This window comes from Rhipicephalus microplus, chromosome 8, assembly GCF_043290135.1.
Source record: "Rhipicephalus microplus isolate Deutch F79 chromosome 8, USDA_Rmic, whole genome shotgun sequence".
NCBI lineage: Eukaryota > Metazoa > Arthropoda > Arachnida > Ixodida > Ixodidae > Rhipicephalus > Rhipicephalus microplus.
The window spans coordinates 10316123-10341593 of record NC_134707.1 but is presented as its reverse complement, the minus strand read 5'-3'; the positions used below and the strand labels follow the sequence as shown (position 1 = coordinate 10341593).

Here is a 25471-nt window from a genome sequence, read left to right as displayed (position 1 = left end):
AGAGCGTTCAAACGAGTGATACACATTGTATACGCTATACCTTTGAAAAAATGTTATACAAGGACAGAAGAATTACTGGACATAATGACCAAAGCGTATTCAAAATAGAAGTATCAGAGAGCATGCACCATTTTCACGAGTAATGCTGGAATTGTTTACTCTATTTGGCGCGCAATCGCGCAATGCCTCAATGTCATCACATAATAGTCGTGAAGTAATAACTGTCGGCGCTCTTACGCCCTAAAACCACGATATGACTATGAGACACCTTTGACATCTCCCGGGGGAACCATACGCGCGCCTATATGAAAGTTTCAATGCTTCCAGAGTCGTCTGCTCAGTTTGGCACGGCGGCGTCACACTCCCCCCCTCCCCAATGCGGGTCCCTGCACGAGCTATCCATCACGCTTCACGCCGCGTCTCTTAATTTGAATTACAGATTGAAAGCGATACCGCGCCCTTGTGTGTACATATGCGCCACTGCGGCAGGGGGTCTGTACTACACATCGGCGCGGTTGCACGCGGGCCATGCGTGTCAAGGCCGTTAAAATTGAACGGCGCCCCCACGGCGTTCGTCGAGAAAGAGTGGAGAGATGTAGCTATCGCGCTCGTATAGCACGGCCAGCGAGAAGGAACGATACGGAGCGTGTTCTTTGTTATTGACACAGGCATTACATATCCCGCTGTTTCGCAGAAATGAACGCCGGTTGGGTTGCAACGGCGCATGCGCAGCAGGCAACGCCCTCTTGCGGTTTTCCGGTGGGAAGATAGCCCGTGGAGAGCGTTTGCGGTATTGCAATAAGCGTTTCCAGGGTATACTTGAGAAATCTTTGACGTCGTGCAGCAGTTATATTTGAAGAAGCACGACAGACATAGGTGATTTAATTGGGCCAAAAAACGTTGTTACACTGCCAATGGATGGTACTGTTATCGTACGCGTGTCATGGGCTGTTCTCATGGGTATCATGGCATATAGATATATCATACATGATTATAACATCTGGAGTTTGACGCTCCGAAACCATTTTGTGATTATGAGTCACGATGAAGTGGAGGGCTCCGGAACTTTCGACCTTCTCAGAGTGTTCTTTCGTGCCCTGATCTCGCACGGTACGCAGGCCACGCTTGCATCGCAAGGCGACCGCCCCGGCCGGGAATCGAACCCGCGACCTTCAGGTCAGCAGCCGAGTATCGTAACCACCATATCTGGATGCACTTTCAATCGCGACGACATTTTGCTGTGCTCAGGAGTCACTCGTGTCGCTCGCATCTAATAATTGTAATTCAGGGCTCATTTTCCTATGGATTTTTCGCCAAGCCAATACCAACGGGCCCATGCAATAAATAGTTCTGCTTGCGCTCACAATATTACTTGTATTGCAAACACAAAAATATTCGCTCCGCGGTCTTCGTCGGGAATTTTTTTTTGGTAACCACTTTCGCACAATGTTTAAATAGCAACCCGTGATGTATACTTGTGTTAAAAAAATACATTAGGCAGGATCTTCTAGTTAACGACATTTTACGCTCAATTAATCTTCGATTAGCCTCCGCCTTGCACATACAAGTTGCCACGGCTGAAATGAGCCTCGCATACCACACCATGTATACGGCAAGTCGGTACATTGATTCAAGCGCAGGTAAGAGCCCGTGTGCCTTCTTTCCCACGGAACTGCACCCATTCGGATTGATGGCAGGCGTTTATCATGCTGTCTGGCACTCGTCTCATAGCATGCCTATCCCTATTCTATTATGAATACGCTCTAATGCGCAGCGGACGTATCCTGTTCGGTCTCCGCACTTGATAGTGGCGCTTACATGCGCGCATCGATTCATCGCCGGCGGGCCACATCGGGCGTCGCTGCATAAAGGCTGTCGAAAGAAAAGCAGCGAAAGACGCCGTTGTACCCGAAGCGGTTACCGGTGCGGTTCCGTATACCGCGTTTTACGGTGCGAAGTCTGTGTCCATTGGGATGTGCAGCTGTCATTTCGCTGCGATTGTAACTAGTTGCATTAATCTATAGAATAATATAATTAATCTATATAATATTTATATACTTATTCTATGAAATAATTTTGGTCGCAATTTTGTACATTCGTAATTATGTTATGTAGTTTAACAGCAAATAGGGTGGAGCACGACATTTCCTCATAAGTAGGCTGTATACTTTCAGTGTTAACACATATTTTCCTTCTTATTTTATGCGTACAAACTTTGGTACATACTAATTTGGATATACTCCCCTGGTACTGCCAGGCACCCATTTTTTAGCTCGTACACGCTTCATGAAGCCCCCAGTGCGGAACTCTGAAACCAGGCGTATATACACTACAGAGCCCAACCTATATGTCCATGCTTCTGTCAGTGCGGGCAGGTCCGCGCCCAGTGCCTGGGCCCATCTTATAAAGACTTTATGAAGCACGAGCCCAACTTCAGCCTATGACAGCCTTCCCATTCAGGGCATACCTTACAGAGCTTGGCGTGGGCCCACCTTATGAAGTTAAAGCCCAGACCTGGCCTGTGACACACTGCCCAGTCACAGGCATGCGTTACTAAGCACAGCCCGGGTCCACTTAATGAAGCACGAGACTAGCTTCGGCCAATGAAAGCATGCCCAGTACCAGGAATACCTTACAGAGCCTGGCGTGGGCCCACCTTATGAAGTTCGAGCCCAGACTTGACCTGCGACACAATGCCCAGTCACAGGCATGCGTTGCTGAGCACAGCCTAGTCCCAATCAATGAATCACGAGACCACCTTCAGCCTATGACAGCATTCCCAGCCTTGCCTTACAGAGTCTGGCGTGGGCCCACCTTATGAAGTTCGAGCCCCGACCTGCGACACAATGCCCAGTCCCAGGCATGCGTTGCTGAGCACAGCCTAGTCCCAATCAATGAATCACGAGACCACCTTCAGCCTATGACAGCATTCCCAGCCTTGCCTTACAGAGTCTGGCGTGGGCCCACCTTATGAAGTTCGAGCCCCGACCTGCGACACAATGCCCAGTCACAGGCATGCGTTGCTGAGCACAGCCTAGTCCCAATCAATGAATCACGAGACCACCTTCAGCCTATGACAGCATTCCCAGCCTTGCCTTACAGAGTCTGGCGTGGGCCCACCTTATGAACTTTGAGTCTAGACCTGGCCTGTAACAATGCCCAGTCGCAGGCATGCATTAATGAGCACAGTCGGGCCTACTTAGTGATACACGAGTCCAGCTTCAGTCTATGGCAGCATGCCCAGTCTCAGGCATACCTTACAGAGCCCGGCGTGGGCCTACCTTATAAACTTCGAGCCCAGACCTGGCCTGTGGCACAATGACCAGTCACAGGCATGCGTTGCTGAGCACAGCCCAGACGCACTTAATGAAGCACGAGCCCACCTTAAGCATATGACAGTATGCCCAGTCCCAGGCATACCTTACAGAGCGTAGCATTTGCCCACCTTATGAAGTTCGAGCTCAGACATGACCTGCGACACAATGGCCAGTCATAGGCAAGCGTTACTGAACACCGCCCGGACTCACTTAATAAAGCCAGAGGCCATCTTCGGCCTATGACAGCATTCCCAGTATCAGGCATACCTTACAGCCTGGCCCACTTTATGAAGTTGAGCCCAGTCACAGGCATGCGATACTGAGCACAGCCCACACCCACTTAACGAAGCACGAGCCCATCTTCAGCCTATTACAGCATTCCCCGTCCCAGACATACTTTACAGAGCCTGGCGTGGGCCCACCTTATGAAGTTCGAGCCCAGGCCTGGCCTGTGACACAATTCCCAGTCACAGGCATGCCTTACTGAGCACAGCCCGGACCCACTTAATAAGGAACGAGCCCAGCTTTAGCCTATGACAGCATGTCCAGTCGCGGGCGTACCTTACGGAGCCTAGCTTGAGCCCTTCTTATGAAGCTCGAGCCCACTTAATGGAATAATGAGGTGTAACAAAGGCGGCCGCAACAATTGTGGCTAACATAACACACAATTGACACAATTGGCAGCGAGACATACAAGCTCGAGCCCTGACCTGGCCTAGCTGTGACACAATGTCCATTCTTAGTCATAAATTACAGAGGTATTGGCCCGCTTTATGAAGCTTATGGTTAGACTGGGCCTGTGATACCAAACGTCAGCATGTGATAGCAAGGCCTGTGATGGACAAGCCCACGCTTGCATGACTGAGCCCAGCACATACCCAGTTTGTGAAGCGCGAGTCCGAAAAGGTCCGTGATACCAAGCCCGGTATGATGAGGCTTACAGTGACCAATTCTCGCATCTACCAGTGATACGAGTGGCGAGAATACATGATCGGGCTTTTCCTAGGGTCGTGATGGCATTCCTTGAAGTATATGACTAGATGCCTATGACACTATGTCTGGGCCTACATGACCGAACCATTTATGTGCAAAACCACACCTCAGCGTGCATGACCGAGCCCGTTGTTGTGATGACAAATGCGCATGCGCCTAGCACAGGTGTGCTTCCTGAGTCCCGAGCCCAGCCTGGGTCTGCGATACCAATCCTAGTAACAAAGTCCGAACTGCATTCACCTATCCGAACTCTTTCATAACTAATGATTCATACGTTATTTCTTCTTACGAAGACTTAATGCTGCCCTGTTGCAGCTTTGACCTTAGCCACTGTCATTTCTGAATTAAGCGCATTGAAAAATTGAAAAAAAAACGAAATGAAAAATTTATTGAAATTATATTCGCCTTTATGTTATGCTGCGGGTAGTGTGTAGTTAGATACAGCCTGCGCCTCGTAAAGCTCCTGCACGCGCGCAGGTTATATCCCACATACATACGATACTCTCCAGCCTCGCTACCGAAGGGGCTCCGCGGGCCATAATCGGTGCGATCACCTTCGCGATGTGTTTCTCGTCTCCGCATCCACCGGCGGAATGACCGTGCATTGCTCAGTCAGAGCACGCCTCGACGTACGCGCACACACACACACGCCACAAGGCCAATCTGGAGGACGTAGAAAGCCGTCGGCAAGGCCAATCCTCCATCTACTCCTCTGCAGGGGCATCGGTTCGTTCGCCCAGGTCCAAGGGTTCGAATGAGCCTCGGTTCGCAACGCGATACCCCCCCCCCCCCCCTAAGTTCATATTGCTCCCCAATATAACTCCACAATCTACTAGAGAGTCTTCTTCTTCTTCTTCTTCTTCTTCTTCTTCTTCTTCTTCTTCTTCTTCTTCTTCTTCTTCTTCTTCTTCTTCTTCTTCTTCTTCTTCTTCTTCTCCTTCTCCTTCTTATAATAATACTACTACTACTACTAATAATAATAATTAATAATAATAAGCTCTTACCGTTCGAAGGGACATCCACGCTTGCTTTGGCCTTAGGTGACTTTTGAAGCAACGATATCATTATGAGGCACGACGCAGTCGGTGACCCCGGATCATCTGGAGCTGTCTACCGTGCACCTCAATATACACGGTTGTTCTTCGCATTTCACCCCCATCAAAGTGCGGCCGCCGTGGCCGGGAGTCTAAACGCCCTTGAGCTTATAGCCCCGCGAAAGCCTACTTACTAAGTTATTATATACGGCGGGAATAGAAGGAAATTTGGCGCTAATCTTTGCGGAATTTGAAGGGCACTGCAGTTGAATTAGCATGCGAGTGATATCAGTAAGTGAATTAATATAAATACATGGTGAGTGAATTAGCGAACATACGTGAGCGAGTGAATGAACTGAGTCATGGTTCATTAGCGAATATACGGGAGAACGACTGAATATGAGTCAGTGAGCGAATCGATCGATATTAGCGAATGAACGGGAGGATATCGGTGAGTGGCGAATCTGCGATGAATCGTGAGTAAGTGAGTATAAGTAATAGGCGAGCGAGTAAGTGATTGTGCTTCTGTGCGTATGCGTTTGTGTGTATGCTATACAGTATACACACCACGCACATGCACATCACACACGTTTATTAAAGCTCGTTCGTGCGACTGTGTGCGCGGACACTTGCGCAAGTTCAAATTTTGCGTCCGCTCGCATACAAGCCGCGTGCGTTTACACGGTAGCAGGCGCGAACGGCGGCCACATTCGCGCAACACTTGATCGAACGCCCTATAGTATAGAGAGTCCAGCTGAAGCGTGACTTAGTACGACAGGGTGGCCTGTGTAGTGTAGGCGCTTGTACGTGGCGCCAAGTAATGAATGTATACGCTGTGGCCGTGAGCTGGCGCCGTGCCCGACGAAATAAAAAAGATTAGCGCAATGAGGAACGACACGTTTAATTCTGTTCTGTCCACGGAAGACCAGCACACGACGTCACGAAAGGAGTTCGCGGGGTTGTCCGACAAGTTGCCTCGCGTGAGGCGCGGAAGCCGGAGAGGAGGGCGACCCCTTGGCTGCGTCAATTAGCAAGCTGCATGCTCGAGGGTTACGACACGCCTGGCAATGCGTGGCTGCGTGCTTACGCGCCTCGTCTGGCAAGCGTGTGTGCCTGGACATCTGTGAGTGAGTGAGTGAGTGAGTGAAGTGAGTGAAGTGAGTGAGTGAGTGAAAGAGTGAAGTGAGTGAGTGAAAGAGTGAAGTGAAAGAGTGAAGTGAGTGAGTGAAGTGAGCGAGTGAAGTGAGCGAGTGTAAGAGAGTGAGTGTAAGAGAGTGAGCGAGTGAAGTGAGTTAATGTAAGAGAGTGAGTGAGTGAAGTGAGTGAATGAAAGAGAGTGAGTGAGTGAGTGAGTGAAAGAGTGAAGTGAGTGAGTGAAAGAGTGAAGTGAAAGAGTGAAGTGAGTGAGTGAAAGAGAGTGAGTGAGTGAAAGAGGGAGTGATTGAATGAAAGAGTATAACGTTCCTAAAAAGGAACGTTATACACCTTCTTATAGATTGCATCCATGTCTAAACGCGAAACGTTTCGTGATAAGATGATCACGTTCCTTAATAATATTGTGTGATGAATGATGTTTTATTTCACTCATTGTAATCATTCCTTTGGTGCCTTTTTATTATTCAATGCCAACTTTATATCACTTGCCTCCTTAATCATACCCTTCAATGGACCTATAAGGTATTGGCGAATAAATAAATAAATAAATAAATAAATAAATAAATAAATAAATAAATAAATAAATAAATAAATAAACTCGCGAATCTTTCATACATTCACCTAAAACGTCTCGGATTTCTCCGCACTGGGCCACCTTTGAAGAAACGACAACGTCGTGTGATGAAGCCATAGTGACGTCGTGATCACGTCATATTGTGACGTTATCGAATGATGACGTTTCTTTTGGATCAGATGGTGTCGACGCCGGCTTGGGCCAGTTTTCGCGTTCGATGAGGCATCCAGGCTTTCGACCTAATAAACCTTCCTCAATTTATGGTTGGATCCTCACCGAACAGCTCTGCTTTTGTAACCGGGGCACTGCACGGAATTACTCACTTATACGGCTCCGTAGTAGTACACAGTGTATACACACACGCCACAATATGGTCCACTCAAGAAACCTATCTCTCTCTCTCGCCCTGCCAACTAACTTCCAACATCGCAAAGTGTATACGAGTTCGTCCATCTAGCGCGCGTACACACATTGCCGGCGTCCCACATCCCCGCATCGCATCAGAAGGAAACAGCAACCCGCGTGCAACAGCGTGTCCCTGCAATGGCGCCCTCTATACGCCACCCTTGTTTGTATAATGCGCGCCCCAATCGCTCCTTATCGGCGACTCGCGTGTGTATCCGCCCTCGCGCGAGCCATAAAGCGATGCACTCGAGTGCGTCCCACGCCCCGCAGTGTTGACAGTGCCGTGCAGTGCAACCATACATCAAGCGCAACGTGAATATGCGACAGCCGGTGAACCGTGCACACGGTGAAAGAGTTTCGGTATGGTAGGACTGCAAAGCGGTGCCATTTGGAACTTATTCATCGTCGGGTAGCGCACGAATTGATAATACACCAAAGACCACGTGGCCAAGTGTGTTGGTAATCGCACTGGCCCACCACCATATGTTTCATTGTTTGATTAATTTGTGGGGTTTAACGTCCCAAAGCCACTATATGATCATGAGAGACGCCGTAGTGGAGGGCTCCGGAAATTTCGACCACCTGGGGTTCTTTAACGTGCGCCCAAATCTGAGCACACGGGCCTACAACATTTCCGCCTCCATCGGAAATGCAGCCGCCGCAGCCGGGAATCGAACCCGCGACCTGCGGGTCAGCAGCCGAGTACCTTAGCCACTAGACCACCGCGGCAAGGCACCGGTTTCATTGTAGGAACAACAAATGCGTTTCATTGATCGCGTGTAACCTTGCGTGGTCACCTTTTTTTCTGTATATATGTACATTTTTTTTTTCAAATAAATTTTCAGCTATTAGTTCAGTGCTTATCCTGTTCCCTCTTTTGTGTTTTATCTGTTTGTGCGCCACCCAACGATGAAAGAAATTTCGGGCCTTGACGGGTAACTGCCTTGAAGGGACACTAAAGAGAAACAATTACTCGGCATGGATTAACAAACTGCAGTCTGAGCACTCTAATTCCTCACGTTTCTCTATCACGAGTTCATTTTTAACGGAGAAAACCAAGCTTGAAGTCACACTTTTTTTTTCAATTTCACGGCGAAATTTCCGCGCGTGACGTAACGAATCACAAAGTGCACTTTTTTGTTTATTTTTGCGACATTGGCCCGATGAAATTTTTCCGAAACTTCGTATTCTATAGCTCTACGGCACCCACAGGTGAAAATCTACGTCATTATTTATCGAGTAGAAGCTACGTAATCGTGTCGTAATTTTGAAACGTGAAACTCCGACAATCATTCCTACTATCATGATTGCAAGAGGGCAGTGAACAAGTACGGCAAAAAAAAAAATATGGCAAAACAGAAGACTATAGCCTACACAGTGCGTAAGCAATCTCTTGTCCGAACTCTTTCGATGATATTACAACTCAACAATTAGGTCATCCGTTTGTTCCGTGCATTCTCACTTATGGGGAAAAATGAGTACTTGAAACAGACAACGCGCAGCATCATCGGAAGATTTATTTAGTGCATGAGTCGAGAAGTACCGAGTACGTGTACTGTGTTGTGGCAGTGAACGCCGATTGGTCGAAATTTCAGTGGCCCGCAGGGGCGTAGCCAGAAATTTGTTAGGTTAGGGAGGTGGGCTCAATTATACTTTATGTATGTTCGTGCGTGCGGTTGTACGTGTGCGTACATACATACACAAGCAAATTGAAAAGCTTCAACCCGACCCTCCCCTTGACTGCGACCCTGGTGACCCACTACTATGCGGCACACCTCAGAGTTATATCGTGGTTTTGGTATACGTAAAGCCTCACAAATTATTACTATTATAAAAATATTTTACATAACGAAGAAGTAAGCGAGGCCGGAATATCAGAAGAACGGGGAACACCGTACAGTCGGACCCACATCTGGAGACACCCCAGAGCTTTGCCACCATGACCCACACCACCTACGACATCAGTGCATAGAACTGTAAGAGTTCGTGAGAACGGCTGTATACATGGAGAGAGGTATAAACACGATGGACACATGGGCGAGAACTTCCAGATAAGAGGCTTCAAAGAAGGACTCCGTCGGGTCTTTGTTGCCGCTCCCAAAACGCATCAAGTCCCCCCCCCCTCCTCCCCCCGGCCTGCCATCGGACTCTCACACCCACACCACACTGCTTCGCCCGCTTCAACGCCCATTGCAACAGGATGGGTGGTCCCCTCAACGACATATAAAAAAAAGAGAAAAAAAGAAAAGAAGACAAGGACGTTATAGGTCGGGAACATGTTTTTTTTTTTATAATGACGTTACTTTGCGCACAGAGACTCCGCCAGGAGCGTAGACCGCGGGGGGAGGGAGGAGGGGGGAGGTGTGCGTACTCGTATACTTGCGTGGGCGTACACATGCAAGATAGCACCCAGAACAAAAGCGGGCCGACCAATTTAGTAGCGATTGTCTATTCCTTGACCAAGGCTTCTTTAGTCGTTCACTCTTTTCTTGACTATAGACAATTTACAAGCTCTTACGAAGACCCTGTCCATTGACACAGAAGCTAGCGAGACTTATACCCGGACAACAAATGCAAACTATGCAATACAGACAATGTTTTCCCACGAACACGTCCCGCGGGAATGTCCCAGAATATCAACAAGTTCTCCCAAGTCCACCCTGTAACGGTGACGGATAGCACTGCCGTCGAAGACCGAAATTGGGAGATCGCAGCAAAGGTTACATGAAGACAAGATCTACTGGCACAAACCAGTGCGGTCTAGCCCGCTGACAGCAAAATTGCCGAATCTTACAATAAAGTTTACGTAACCACCCCTCCACTAAGCTTCAAAAATTTCGCACGACGCACCTGCCTATATCAAATACAAACGAAATGAAGTAGCTCCGACCGAAATGAAAAGGTTTAAAAAAAAAAACATTTCGGCTACCGCGCTACAAAAGAGGTTTCGGCTAGCGTTTATAAACCTTTTAAATTTGGTCGGCGCTATTCCATTTTTGTTTGCATTTCATACTTCTTCCCGACCAGACGATGCTTCTGGAAACCATCGATTTCAACACCCTGATATAGGGTGTATTCTTTTCTCCATGGTGGTGCGTACATTTAGGAGGATCATAACATCTACGGAGAACAACATGGCGCCTGCCCGAAATGAGATAAAAAAACTAGACAGACCGAGCGCGCATGGCGCGTGTCTGTCACCGTTGAGGTTACACCCACATAGGCGACCACGTTGCATGCCGTTGATGTCTGTGCCCTACGAGATGGCGGACCGCCCCCTCTGTTTACGGATTCGGGGCACTCTGCCGCTGCCACGGGGGCTGTGGGAATCTGCGCGCGTCAGTGGTTGGAAGAGGGACTTGATGGTGGCAACAACTTTGCAAGTCGAGAGAAGAGAACCGAAAAGAGGTCTGGAAAAATGAGGGCAAATCGACTTGAAGCCTACCCCCCCCCCCCCCCCTCAGCCCTTTTGCCAGCTCGCTCGTCTGAACCGATGAACAAAACAATCAGAATACAAGGACTTGTTTTTCTTTGTTGTATACAACAAAACGGATTGGATTGGATTGGATAAACTTTTATTTGGTCCTCCAAAACACAGATCACTGTGTTGCGGGCAGCTCCCACGTGGGGACTGAGATGCCAAGCTCCTCAGCCGCCTCGCGGGCTTGGTGGACAGCCCAGAGCTGATCTGCCAAGGACGAGCTGCGGATTGCCGCCTCCCATCTGGCAGAGGTGATGTGCGATAAATGAGCGAATTTGGTGCACTGCCAGAGCATGTGTTCTAATGAAGCTATTTCCCCACAATGTGGACAAAGATTACTTGGGTATAGGTCAGGGTACATGATGTGTAACATTTTCAAAGTAGGGTACATCCGCGTTTGCAAAAGCCTTAATGTAAGTGCTTGGGGCCGGGTTAGATTTTTGTGAGGTGGAGGGAAAATGGGACCAGACGTTATCTTAGTCGTCGTCCAGTCCACCGGACTGCCAAACCAACAAGCAAATAAGAACGCTTAAGAGTTCACGTCACACATCAAGGTTGCCACACTCTGCGTTCTATTCAAGAATGAATATGAATAAATTCTGGCGTAAACAGCTTCAGGGAAGGACAACTCCCGATACTGGAATGAAAAGTAAGAGGGTGAAAAAAAAAAGGAGGACAGTGAACGCTCGTACCATGCTACCATTAAGTCGGCGCTGGAAAGACACAATCGCTGATTCAGTATTCATGAGGTCCTCTTTGTTTCCTAGTGTACTACAGAGTACTCACCATAGCTTCCCTCCGCCAGGTGGCGATAGCTTCCCTCCCGCCTCGGCGCCAAGGATCCAATCGCTCGCGTACACAGCAGTTGATCGATATATTGCGCATTAGCGAAAATGGCCGCTCACCCGAATCAATAAATACACTACACAAAACTCGGTGCATGCCACGATTGCACGCAGGCAAAACGGAATGGAATTGTGTACCTGCGCGGGTCCAACACGCAACGTCTGCCCTGTAGTGCTTGCCACGTTCTCGCTGATGGAATATATACGGTCATGAATAATGAAGAAGCGGCGAGAGACAGCAGCAGCGAATAGTTCTCGCGAAAACACGCGGATAGTTAGGCTTAGCGCTAGGGTTAACGGCTGTGTAGACTTAAAAAGAAGCTCGAACTCGAGCTAAAAGTAGCCCAAAGTGGCCAAGCTATAGTGGGTAATAAGTAAAACGATATGGAACAAGAAGAATACATAGAATTAATAAGCACGAGGTAAGTTGCCGATTATAATAATAACTTGCGGAACTTTACGCAACAAAACGACGTTATCATAACAAGCACGTCATGGCGCCGGCCTACGGAAAGCTAGATTAAAGTTCGCTGACATCGCATGTATATCGCTCCTGTGTTATTCCCCTGGTTCAATGCCTTCTGGGTTTTATGATACCTAAGTGAACAACTTTATTCAGTTCCTGCAGGTTATCTGGCTGGGTTCCCGCCTATAGGAGTCGGTCGAGGGACCGTGTCTCCCACAAGCTTCCTTGGCCTACTGGATTTCCCATAGTTGGTCATCCGATCCTGAGCTGAGAAGCGCGGTCCGCCAAAGCTCCCGAAGGTCCTCATTGGAGGCTGCGTCTCTCATTTTGCCAATTAGTGATGGACACTTCCAGAGAATATGCGCTAGTGTGGCCCAATTACTGCAATACTTGCACTAATTGGTCATATACAAATCGGGGTAAATGTTTTTTTTTTTCATAACTACGGGATTAGTGTAGGTGCCTGTTTGTAATTGCCGCCACTGAATGGACTGGGGCCGGTTGAATTTGGGGTAAAACGTAGGGGGGGGGGGGGGTATCCCCTTCGTTGAAGTAGTGTTGAGTGATATCATTGACTTGGGTAAGTCTATTACTCCACTCACATTCCTCCACAAGAGAGTCCATACGCGTAGTGTCAACCGCAGACGTTAACTCGGAACGTGATTCCTCAAGCCACGTCGTGCGCCACGTCGTTAAAGGGACACTAAAGAGCAAAACGCTTTTGCGCGTATATTAGTAAAGCACAATTTCACAATCCCGAAAACACCCCTTTTGCTGTGGCATGACACTTTATAAGCGAGAAAAAGCGCGAAGAGAAACTGCGGGTGGAGACGCCACCTTGAGATTGCCGCACCAAACACTGTGACGCCATAAATTTTGAAGGCGTTTTCTGGGTCCTATATGTAACTTCTAATCGATAAAACTTAAGTACATTGTAATCTGTGGGTGCAATAGACTTAGCAATACGAAGTCTCAGAAAATTTCATCGAGCGAATGTCGCTCGATGAAATTGTGGAGTTTCTTACGTCACGCGCGGAGACTACAGCGCCAAATTTAAAAATGAAACTTCAACCTTTATTGTCCCCGCTGATATTGAATTTATGAAAGAGAAAATCGTGGCATTAGAGTTCTCAGAGTGCAGTTTATCAATCTCGAACAACTCATTGTTTCTCTTTAGTGTCCCTTTAAGATTGACCGAAGTGTGGTCGACGGTGTGAATGGGCAGGAAACCAAAAGATGCATGCATTTTGGTCGTCAGAGCGGGTTTTGCTTTTAGTAAGGACTTTCAATGCCACTGGAGAGATCCTATCATTCGCAAAATTTCGAACTGCTGTTTATGAGCCACTGATAATGTATAATGGGCATTGGTGTGAGATATATGGCCAGTACGAATGCGATCTCCTTTGTCGTATCCACGTGACTTGGGTTGATCGAAGCGCTGGTAATACATTTGAATAAACCAAAATGAGTTGCCTGATAAGTGCACCCCTAAAGAAGTTCAAAGTATCCAGAAAGTATAGCCATAGGGAGCCAACTTAAAATTACATTCAAACAAGATCACAAAGACGGCCAACTTGGCGCAATATAGCCGCTATCGGCAACCTTGGTTAGTGCTGAGCTGGAGATGGCCTGGGAGAAGGAAAACTCCGGAGGAGAATATAACGTGACAGTATTAAAGACGATAGTCTTTCTTGGAGACCTTCAACAAAAAAAATTTTGGTCTGTCTGTCTATACGTTTGTCTGTTTGTCCGCCCTAACGCTACCTCAAACGGCCAATTCCATTCGCAGCGCCCATCAATATTGCTCAAGATTTACCATTCATAGTTGTGCGATCGTCAATTAAAAAACAATTATTGCGCATATCTGAGGCGCCATAACAACACGTCGGTGTTTTGTATGTCTGCCTTTATATACTAGAAGGGGCACACACAAGCAACTCTAAGGACTGTAGCGTTTATCGCGCTGCGCTGACAGTGCAACGCGATGCTCAAAAAGGTAAGTGTTTCCAGCGCCTTGCTGTGACGTCACGGTGGTGGCACCTGCCCGTCGCTTTGCGTTCTACACTTTATCACCTCCGAGACAGGCGCGCATCTTTCTCCGTGGGCGCGCACGCCTTCGTTTTCGAAGATATCTGCCAGATGGCGCTCGTGTCTAACGTGCCGCGATGCGCTCGTTCGCCTCCACTACACGCTCGAGGCACTCTAACGCAGCGCCTCCAGAATACCATTCACCGATTTTCTTGCGCAGAACATCAAATAAACGTTTTGTTCACTCTCTTCAGGGGCAAGGCTATCGTCTTTCGACGATATTTGCAGTGTAACATGCAGATTCGGGGCCGATTTTTTAAAGCTTATTAATGAAAAAAGAATTAGCGACGAAGAAATAGGCCCTGTTCACATGACAGCAGTGTAGCACGCGTGACCGAAAAAAATTATAACTAAATACGTCACTCGTTACTGCAACAAAAAACTAACGCATTACCGCTAACGGCGTTACTCGTAACGAGTTACTGCCGGCACTGCGTGATAGGCAAGTGCTGCTATTGGTCGGCTCGATTTGGTAGTCTGCTGTGGGGGCATGTAGCCTGACGTAGAAGGCATTACGCAATCATCGGGAGGGGTGACGTCAGAGGAGGTTGGCTTGCCCAGGCTAGCTGTTACTTTTTCATGTCTACTTTTTCTGTCTACATGTCCTTTTTTTTACCTTTCTCTCTAGAAGAGCCCGTCGGCGAAGCAGGGAGCAGACGAGCAGGTAATAATTACATAAAAGTCGATAAGCGGCGCTATAGTTGGTTTAGTTTCATTATGGGAACCTGCAGCGCAATCAAAACACCCCCCCCCCTTTTTTTTTTGGGCGGCCAAGTTTCCATAACAAAGGAGATAATTAAATTGCATATCCGCGCGCAGTGGCAGCGTAGTTTGAAACGGGTTCAGTAATACAATATAGATTTCTCGATCAATGAATCAATCGATCAGGAAATCTATTACAGCAGAACAACGCGAATTCACACATTTGGGACTCCGTAATTCGAGAACACAACCGTAGCCCAACTTCGCCTCCTGGCTTAGCCAGGGCGAGGAGGGGCACAGGTTAAAGGGTTCAATCCCCCTTCTGGGAAAAACTTCAATTTGGCTTGTGTGGGCCTACACACACGCATAGAAGCGCCTGCACTAACGGCGTACACAAATTACGGTCGAACATCCCCCCGCCCGACAAACACACCAGGCTTGGAACCCGCTCTCCTCCCTTAAACCGCCTTCCCTTCAACAATTTGCGAACTCCGAAGAATAAATATAGAGCGAGACGCAGACTGACTGTTTTCAAAAACAATTTCGTGGAAACAAACCAAAATAATTAACAAGAGCCCCGAGAAATTCAATATATGCACCGACAATCTATTGCCGTTCTATTCCACGGAATCAATTCTCATCAGCGGAGGACAAAAGCGATCAATATCGAGACGGCGGCAAGGATGTACGGCGTGCGGACGTAGCAGTATAGATATGCACGGAGATGGCCACATCGCGTGACCGGCAGACCGCCTCGTCTGCCGCTGTTGTCAACCGGATTGTGCACGCACGAAACGTGTCTGGCACGGCACAAGCAAGGCTATAGGTTTGTCACCAACCCCGCTATATCACGTGTCATCTATATGACACATAAACTTGGATGCCATTTACACTGCATGCTGCCAATCTAAGCTATGACTGCGATTTTTGATTGATATGTGGGGTTTAACGTCCCAAAACCACCATATGATTATGAGAGACGCCGTAGTGGAGGGCTCCGGAAATTTCGACCACCTGGGGTTCTTTAACGTGCACCCAAATTTGAGCACACGGGCCTACGACATTTCCGCCTCCATCGGAAATGCTATGACTGCGGTTTGGCGATATATCGGAAAGCCGCTTTATAACTGCAACCCACGTCAGGGAGCAGAGGCATCGGCTGCCCACTTTTGCCAGAGAGGGGGGGTGAACAGCAACAAAGGGGAAAAGAAGAAACATTCGCAGGTTCTTTTATGCATTCGCCTAATAATAACTCATATCTGGGGTTGAACATCCCAGAACTGCGACATGTGGTAATGAGAGACGCCGTTGTGGAGGGCTCCGAAAATTTGGACCACCCGGTGTTCTTGTATACGTGAATCAGATCGAAATACACGGGCCTACAATATTTCCGCCTCCATAGACAATGCAGCCGTCACAGCCGGGACGAATCCAGCGACCTGCGGGTCAGTGCATTCGCTTAAGATGACTCGAAGGCGATAGCCACCTGCCCCGCCGCGGTGGTCTAGTGACTAAGGTACTCGGCTGCTAACCCACAGGTCGTGGGATCAAATCCCGGCTGTGACGGCTGCATTGTCGATGGAGGCGGAAATGTTGTAGGCCCGTGTGCTCAGCTTTGGGTGCACGTTAAAGAACCCCAGGTGGTCGAAATTTCCGGAGTCCTCCACCATCTCTCATAATCATATGGTGGTTTTGGGACGTTAAACCCCACATATCAATTAATCAATCAAGCGATAGCCACCATCTTATCAGTCAACGCACAGGAAGCTTTCTGCACTTCACACGTTTTTTTTTTTTTTATTTTGCGCTGCCTTCGTGATCAGAGGCACTGCAAGCTTTCTGCGCCTAAGCTCGTTTTGCGCGATCTTTCCAAAAAGGCCATTTTTTTTTTCCTCTGTCAAAGAAATCGACGTCATGCTCGTGCACGCAGTCCTATGCCGTCTCGAGGACGTCACACATTTCGGCGGCTTAAACGTGTCACAAAGTGACCTCTGCCGTGCGTGGACCTTTTCGTGCCGCGACTGTGTTGTCGCGGCAGTGTGTTTACATAGAACAAAAAGCGGCCGGCAGATGGCGCCGATAAGTTGGAGCAGTTGTAGGCTCGTGCCCAGGTGTACGTTTGGGCACGAGCCTACAGGAAGCCTTGGGTTTTAGGGACAACAATGGAAAGCTGAACACACCCGCGATTGAAATAAGTAAGAGACGGTTAGAGTATTGGTGGCAGAAAATTAGAGAGAAAGGACAAAAATAAATATTGGAAAAATAAAATATGGACAGTGTGCCGTAAATGGCAGAGAACTTAAGCTGAAAATTTACCTTTTTCCATTAAGATAGAATTAATCGAAGTAGAGGCATTAGGCCAACATAAAGGGGAAAAAAAAGGGAAAAAAGGTTTTTTTTTTTTTTTGTCGAGCCTGGTGGCATACTTGTCACCACCCCGTTATAAAGGGGACGCTCATAGCATCCATCCATCCAGCTAAAGTCCCTTAATATAGAGAAAGTACCGACACTCTGCTGCTCCATATCCTCTCAAATGTGTCCGACCCTCCTCTCCCAAGTGTCCAAAACCTTATCTATATCCCCTCCCGAACGGCCACAGTGCGGGCGCCGGCCCTATAAATCGGCTCACGCTACTGTCATATCAAGAATGTTATGTCACGCTGATAACACGCGCGATGCTCGTGGCCGCCCGAGAGGGGAGAGGAGGGTGCACGGTGCGGCGGCTGGTTAAAAGGATTGCGGTACTTTCCTAAAAATATCCAGGGACTTTAGGAGCGGCCGGGGGGAGTCCATGAACAGGAGAACACCTGAGCAGCCGCAATTACTGCGCACCTTTACCAGGAATCAAACCCAGTACTTTCTGCGTCGGAGGGCGGACACTTGCCTCCCATTTGAGGGATACTGCACGGGCATATTAGGGAGAAAAAAAAATATCCCATCCTGCGAACTCCTCCCAACTCTACCAAGTGAGAGAAAAAAAAAACGATAAAGATCACGAGACATAAAAAAAGCTGATGAACTCTTCATGAGTCATTTTCGAGGAAAACTCGGATCGATATGCCCCGGCCTTTTTTCGCGGAACTAAGTTCCGGCGCGTGACGTGTTTCGACGCAGGTGGTTCTCGCTTCTTTGTTTTTACTATAGCGTTCTTAGCGTTTCTACATGCCATCCTACCGAAGACAGCGCCTCCCTCCACTTCTTCCACCCACTTCCTGGAACAGCTGGGTGTGCCCCGTGACAACTTCCAACCAAATTCGCCTACCTTATTTCCTCGTGCACTATCGGTGTGCGCCCTGCAGGCACAACCGTTGAGCAAATAAAGTTTATTCAACTCAACTCAAATGCTGGCTAGTGCTTGAAAACTGCTGGCTTATGCTGCCTTGACTTGGCTGCATGATGGCTATAAACAGTCTCGGCTAACTAATGTATATTGCTTGCTCTGTAATGCGGCCCATGACTGCCCTATCGATTAGAGCTGGCCAACCGTAGTTCTAACGATGAAAGTGTCTTCGTTTAATCTCAGTATATCGATTGCGCTAACGACATTCCTTTCTTGCCTGCTTCTTCCGATGTGTGAAGATGCGTCTCCATCCAGCGGTATCAAAGCTCGGCTCGTTCGGCTCGTGCTTCTGACCACTGCTGCGCCTCTGGACGGTTCTTCACACTGCCTCGCCGCTGACAATGTCAGGCATTGGTAGTTCGCTGGTAATACACCGAGATCTTAGTACAATCGGAGGCATGGCATGGTCATTAGTAAATACACTTGCGAAGGCGGTGTTAAATACGTCCGCACATTCCGCGTTACTTATAACATCATTGTTTTCATTACCTAGTGTTATCGTGTGTTTTTTGTTCTGGGTTAATCACCCGCCAAAATTGCTTAGGATTTTGTGTTAGCATACAAGAAAGGTCATTGTGAAAAAAACTTGTACTTAGCGTTTTGTATTGCCGTGAGGTATTAGGTTTCCGCTGAGCAGTACTTATCCCACAGAAGTGGGTTGTTTGACTACAACGTCCTTGTGAAACCACTACAACTCTTCCCAGATGGATAGATGTCTATAGCGTCCCCTTTCAATCCGGATGACGTCATCTAGTACCACCAAGCAAGAAGGCCTTGCATGTTTCAGGCGTGTGTGGCCGAATGCGTTATCATATGCCCACATTGTATGTTGTTTGATTAAAAACAAACTTTGATTGATTGATTGATATTTTAGGTGGTGCACGTTGCCGACGTGGTAATCAGCGATTTACGCAGCATGAGGGCGGAAGCTGTTGGAGCTTGAGAATTGTTACTTCATCGGTGAACAGGCCCTTATGGAAGCTTCGCTGAGTTATACGACCATCTCTCTACCACTGCGCCCCTTTTCAGTACAAAACATATATCTGCATTCAGCAGCCTTTGTTATATATATATATATATATATATATATATATATATATATATATATATATATATATATATATATATATATATATATATATATATATATATATATATATATATATATATATATATATATATATATATATATATATATATATATCCAGTTGTTCGTATGAGTCGCACGATTTCGCCGCACCAGATTGGCCCCCGGGACGGTCTTCAGCTCTCCAATAGTAAAGTGCCGAGTACTCTATAGGTTTTCAACAACTTTTTCTAAACATCCCGATTGCATTTTGGGACGGCTCACTGCCCTCCCATAGTTGAGAACGAAGTACTCAAAACCATTAAACACTTTTTCTCTCTAAACACACGATCCCGCGCTCCGGCTTGCCTTCACACACTCCTCCCCAATTTATTCCATTCACTCGTTTTTTTTTTCATTTATAGCTTGTTTTTCTTTAGATTGGTCGCAAAAAAATAGTAACATATTCCATACCGTGCAGTTATATATTCCTTCCAATTCCTTTTTTTCTTCATCACCTGAATACTTGCTTTGCTTTTAATTATTTTCTTTGATTCTCTCATGTTCACCGCGGTGGTTCACCGTGGTTACGGAGCTCGGCTGCCGAACAGAAGGTCGCGGGTGCGATCCCGGTCTCATTTCGATGGAGGCCAAGAGCTTGAGGGCCGCGTAAACAGCTCGAAGTCGGTGCACATTAGAGAACCCCAGGTGGTCGAAACATCCGGAGCCTAACACTAAAAGCGCCTCTCAGCTTCATCTCATGGTAGACGAAGAAAGTGCTTAACAGCGCAAACGACGGGAGGGCATAGAAGAGACGAAAACAGAGCGCCGAACTAACAACCAAAAAGTTTATCGCAATCCAACTCCACGTCGTTTGCGCTGTTAAGCCCTTTCTTCGTCTACCATGCAGTATACCAACCAGCCCAATCAAGAGCACCTCGTTTCATCATCAGGGTTTCGAGACACGAAACTCAAGATATTATTATTACTCGATTCGTTCATCCATCACTGAATTCTTTTTTTCTTTATTGGTCGCAAGAATCCAGAAAAGAAGATGGCGTACCCCGGAAGATGCGTAGCATGACTGCGCGGTTTCAGTGGCGTTATTTACTTATTTCTGTGTGTTATTTGTTGTGTTATGTATTTATTTCTGAAAACATATGCGACAGATTGAGCAACCTGCGTGCCAAACTGTACTTAGGAGCAGAGGCCCCATGTCAGGCTATATAAACCTTTAGCCTCTGCTGAATTTCAGGACAAATAAACTTCAATTCAATTCAACAATCTCCCGCTGTGTCATGAGCGTAGTGTATACGTCAAAAAAAACTATACAGCGCGCGATACTTGTCACGAGTGATGACGGAGCGATTTACATTTGCCTCTGCCGTTTACGGCAAATTTTTTTCAGCCAGTCTGCCATATTGTTTTTCAGGTCAGGTCGTCACGCACACATATGTCACAGGTCACGGGCGACTGTTTTCCTCAAAAGTGCAGCTGCGGAATAAGACATCCAGTTGCCCGTCTCGAATACCAAGCTTGTGACGCAGAGATAACGCGAGGTGTGTTTATTATTGTTTCGTTTTGGTCTGTACTTTGTTTTATTGACATGTGGCGCCTCCTATTGATTGAAGAACGCAGGCCCCACCCACGAGACAGCGTTGAACCACGCCTTTCACCTCTGGCAGCCGGAGTCTTATTCCGGGCTGAGACAATTTATGTGGGGGGCTAATGCATTGGAGAAATAAAAGATCGTTTCTTTCAACTAAAAGATCATACTTGGATGAGTATAGTACTTCAAAAATCACCATAAACTTTTCCGAGTCGTTCAAATTCACAACCGAAAACTGGCGACAGAAGCACGAAGACAGTTTTACGGGTGACTTTCGGTACCGGTAGTGAGAGCATCGCCATCATGTAACGCTTACATTTCGCGCCATAACGTCATCATCGTCAGAGTATGTCTAAGACGGAAATGTTCTGTTGAGTGTTATTGACGTTTGTGGCAATAAATTTTTTCTAAACACACATAACGTGCACGGTCTCGTTTGCGCTCAAGTCGGGACGGCTCAGTGCTCTCCCATAGTAGAGTACCCTGTACTCTGAATCGTTACCCCCCTTTTTCTAATCTCCCCCCCCCCCCCCCCCACGGCTTTGTCGATGCGACCTCATCAAGTGCGAGGCCCAAGGAACGGCTTTATGCCCTTCCTAAGGTTACAGCCTAAGAATAAATGTAAGCTCCGCCCACAGCAGCCACCAACGCACCCAGGCAGAATTAGCATAAGTGGGGGGGGGGGGGGTTAGAAAAAGGGGGTAACGATTTAGAGCACAGGGTACTCTACTATGGGAGAGCTTAAAGCCGTCCCGTGAGCTATCATCCAAGCCAAGGGCTGTCGTGTTTAGAAAAAATTTATTGCCACAAACGTCAATAACACTCAACAGAACATTTCCGTCTTAGACATACTCTAACGATGATAACAAGACAGACGTCATTTACATGAACATGGATATGAGATGACGTTGAAAAAACATGTACATTCGATGGTTCACACAAACACAACCACAAAATACTTCAAGGTAAACAAGAGACAAATAAAACATAAATATGTACATTTTGCATATTTACATGTTGGCATGCCATTTCTGCCGGCACATCGACAGATCAGCCTACCAATACCAGGCCGGCCGAAAGACAAGTTTCACTCGTCCGTCATAGACCGACACAAAAGGGCAAGACCAGTGCCGAAGAAATTCCTCTTCCCCGAGGAAGAAGAGCTCCTCCGACAAAACAGACAGCAGCTCCGAGTACAATCGTTCTAGGATCGGGTAGAGCGCGCGGCGGCGGCGGCCCGCTGCAACCGCCTCGCAGCGGTAGCGCCAGAGGCAGAAAGCGCCGGCAACAATGAGAAGACAAGCGAAGCGGCCTCGCGAACAACGCCCAGAAGAAACGAAGCGATTTACTCTGAGGCAGTGAAATCCAGCATGTACGGCTCTCCAAAAAACGCGAGCAATGATACAATGCGTACCACCAATCGCAATTCCTTAATTACGTGGCGTCAATACCCAGCACACATTTCAGGCGTATCACTTAGCCGTTCAGGCACATGTTCATTTCGATAGTCTTGGGTCGAAAGGTTTTACATTTCGGCGAATTTCATTTTAAAAAAAATCTTACTTTATGCTCAACAAAACGTTACATTTTAACATGAAACCACGAACTTTTATTTAAATGATATGCGTTGTATTTGCATTATCAGCAAAAGAGTGCTGATGCTTCGAACGAAAATAGTCAATCGTGGCTCTGTTGCACACGTGAATGACAGGCGCGCTGCAGTACTGGGGGCGGTGCACGGACTTATTCTTAGGTTCCTACGGGGCGGCTACAAGCTCTCCCATAGTAGAGTACCAAGTCCTCTGAATCGTTAACCACTTTTTCTAAACGCATGATTTTCTACAGTAGAGTACTTAGCCCTCAAAATCGTTAACCGCTTTTTTTTAAACACAGCTTCCTGCTCTCCCATAGGAAGGTACACCGTATTTTAAATCGTCGAACACTTGTTCTAAACGCAGTTTATTTTGGCATTTACGTATTTATAGTAAGCAAATGTCACGGTGTTATACTGAATCGTTATTGACACGAACTGTCTAAGATATAACAAATTTTTCTAAACACACAGTTCGACAGCTTAACAGCTAGGGCAGCTTTCAGCTCTGCCGTAGGGGAGTACATAGTATTAATCCTCATTTTCTGCAAACATACACACAATAACATCCATATCGGGCAGGGTAAGACAGCTCGCATTGTTGTAATGGACTTCGCGAAGAGGATGACGACGCAGTAAGTAAAGATAATTTATTCGCAAACCATGAGCGTTATTTTCTCATCGTCCTAGCTCTGTTTTAATACCGGCCAATATTACAATATTGTTCATCCTTCTGCAATATTACAATATTATCCACCAGGCCTTCCGCGAATAGAACACATACAAACACAGCAAACACACACACGCAAAAGAGCCCTTGGATAAAACCCACTCGCTCAAGTACCCAAATTCTACGTCGTACAAGTTCCAGTTCAATTTTTTTTTTTTTCACTAGAAAGCTTCGCACAACCAGAACAAATGATCGCATTTACAGTTAAAACGAAATTGGAACCACTCTCTTCCATTTGAACTGGTTATGGTTTCCAACTGGAACCTGCTGCTACGCTTCAACTGGCCATAGCTCCCGTTGATGGCCAGTGAAATTGTAACTGGAACCAGTTGCTTCCCAGTTCGTTCCCGTGTGGGACCAGCTGGCTTGTAAACGGTACCAGTCCGTACAGCAGTTAATGCCATAAAGTTGAAAATAGTTGGATTCTCAGTTACGCATTTTTAACAGGGAACTAAATGAACAGTGCTAGCTAATAGAATTAAAGGCGACGTTAGAGTTCAATCAACCAAAGGATAGAGCAAAATTTCGTAGAGGTTACTCCACAATAGACCATATTCATACCGTCAATCAGGTAATAGAGAAATGCGCGGAATACAACCAACCTCTATACACAGCCTTCTTAGATTACGAGAAGGCGTTTGACTCAGTCGAGGCATCAGCAGTAATGCAGGCACTGGGGAATCAGGGCATCAACAAGCCCTACCTAAACATAATGGAAGAAATGTACAGTGTATCCACAGCTACCATAGTATCACCAACTAGCCCAACTATCAGTCCTGCACCATAGTTCTCCATAATGAAAGCGACAGAATTCCAATAAAGAAGGGTGTAAGACAGGGAGACACGATCTCTACTATGCTATTCACCGCGTGTTTAGAGGAGGCTTTCAGGGCTATAGATTAGGAAGAGTTAAGGTTAAGAGTTAATCGAGAGTATCTTAGTAACCTGTGATTCGCTGATGACATTGCCTTGATGAATAACTCAGCGGACGAATCACAGCTCATGATTACTGAACTGGACATGGAAAGCAGGAGAGCAGGTCTGAAAATGAATATCACAAAGCTAAAGTAATGTGCTACAGCCTCGGCACAAAACAGCACTTTGTGATAGGTGGAGAGACGCTGGAAGTTGTAAAGGAATATGTCTACTTAGGACAGGTGGTAATCGCGGAGCCGAACCACGAGAGTAAAATAACTAGAATAATAAGGATCGGGTGGACCACATTCGGCAAGCATTCTCAAATCATGAATGGTAGTCTGCCACTAACCCTCAAGAGGAAGTTATATAACAGCTGCCTCTTGCCGGTACTTACCTACAGAGCAGAAACCTGGAGGTTTACAAAGAGGGTTCAGCTTAAATTGAGGACGCAGGAAGAGAACAGTGTGTCAGGGAACAAACCGACTTAAGGATATCATAGTTGATATCAAGAAGAAGAAATCGACATCTCAGCCAAATATCAAGGTATATCATTGCACGGTTCATATATATACACTTGCGATCGCGTCGCGAATCATAATTGGGCGAAAGAAGTTTACGAACCTGCGACCTTCGCCGCTGTGGCGATCATACGACGCCACTCGAAAAAGAGAACGCACGGTGGACAACAACCGAGCAACTATAGACACGAAAACCGCGATGGCTGCAGAGATAACGCGACGGATGACGCGCTATAAAACTCACAAAATGCGGTGCACGATGAAGCTCCGGCAGAGATTCGCGGCAGAGCCGGCGATGTCAATCTTGTAACCTTCGACTCGGCGCAGGGCACCAAACGTTTCACGCGCAGCTGTGTCAAACGAACGCTTTCCGATGCGATTCGCAACGCGCGCGCCTGTTTGTTTGTTTTTTTGTTTTCCGATAAAGAAGTGCGGACGAGCGCACAGAAAGCAAAGGCGAGCAATGTTTACGTAGCAGGTGAGACCGCGTTCCGCTGGTCTGCAAAAGAAAAGCCTTACCTTTGCTTTTTTTCAGGCCAGAGAAGAACGTAGGCTGTCACGATCCTCTTCGCTGCGCCGGCAATCCATGGGGTCCGTTATACCCGCAATAAAACCCACGCACGATGCAAGGCCCGGCCG

The 25471-nt window shown here is 47.1% G+C and overlaps 1 protein-coding gene across 2 annotated transcripts in view; it reads right to left on the bottom strand.

The window, feature by feature from the left end:
• The window catches only part of LOC119164108 (uncharacterized), a 59048-nt gene extending 33577 nt beyond the window's left edge, over positions 1 to 25471 (bottom strand). The window contains exon 1 of one of the 2 annotated variants that reach the window (XM_075870988.1): positions 25352 to 25471. The gene's annotated coding sequence lies outside the window, so the exon portion shown is untranslated. Of the gene's footprint in view, positions 1 to 25076; positions 25197 to 25351 lie in introns of those variants that run through there. The other variant, XM_075870989.1, reaches the window with a different exon arrangement.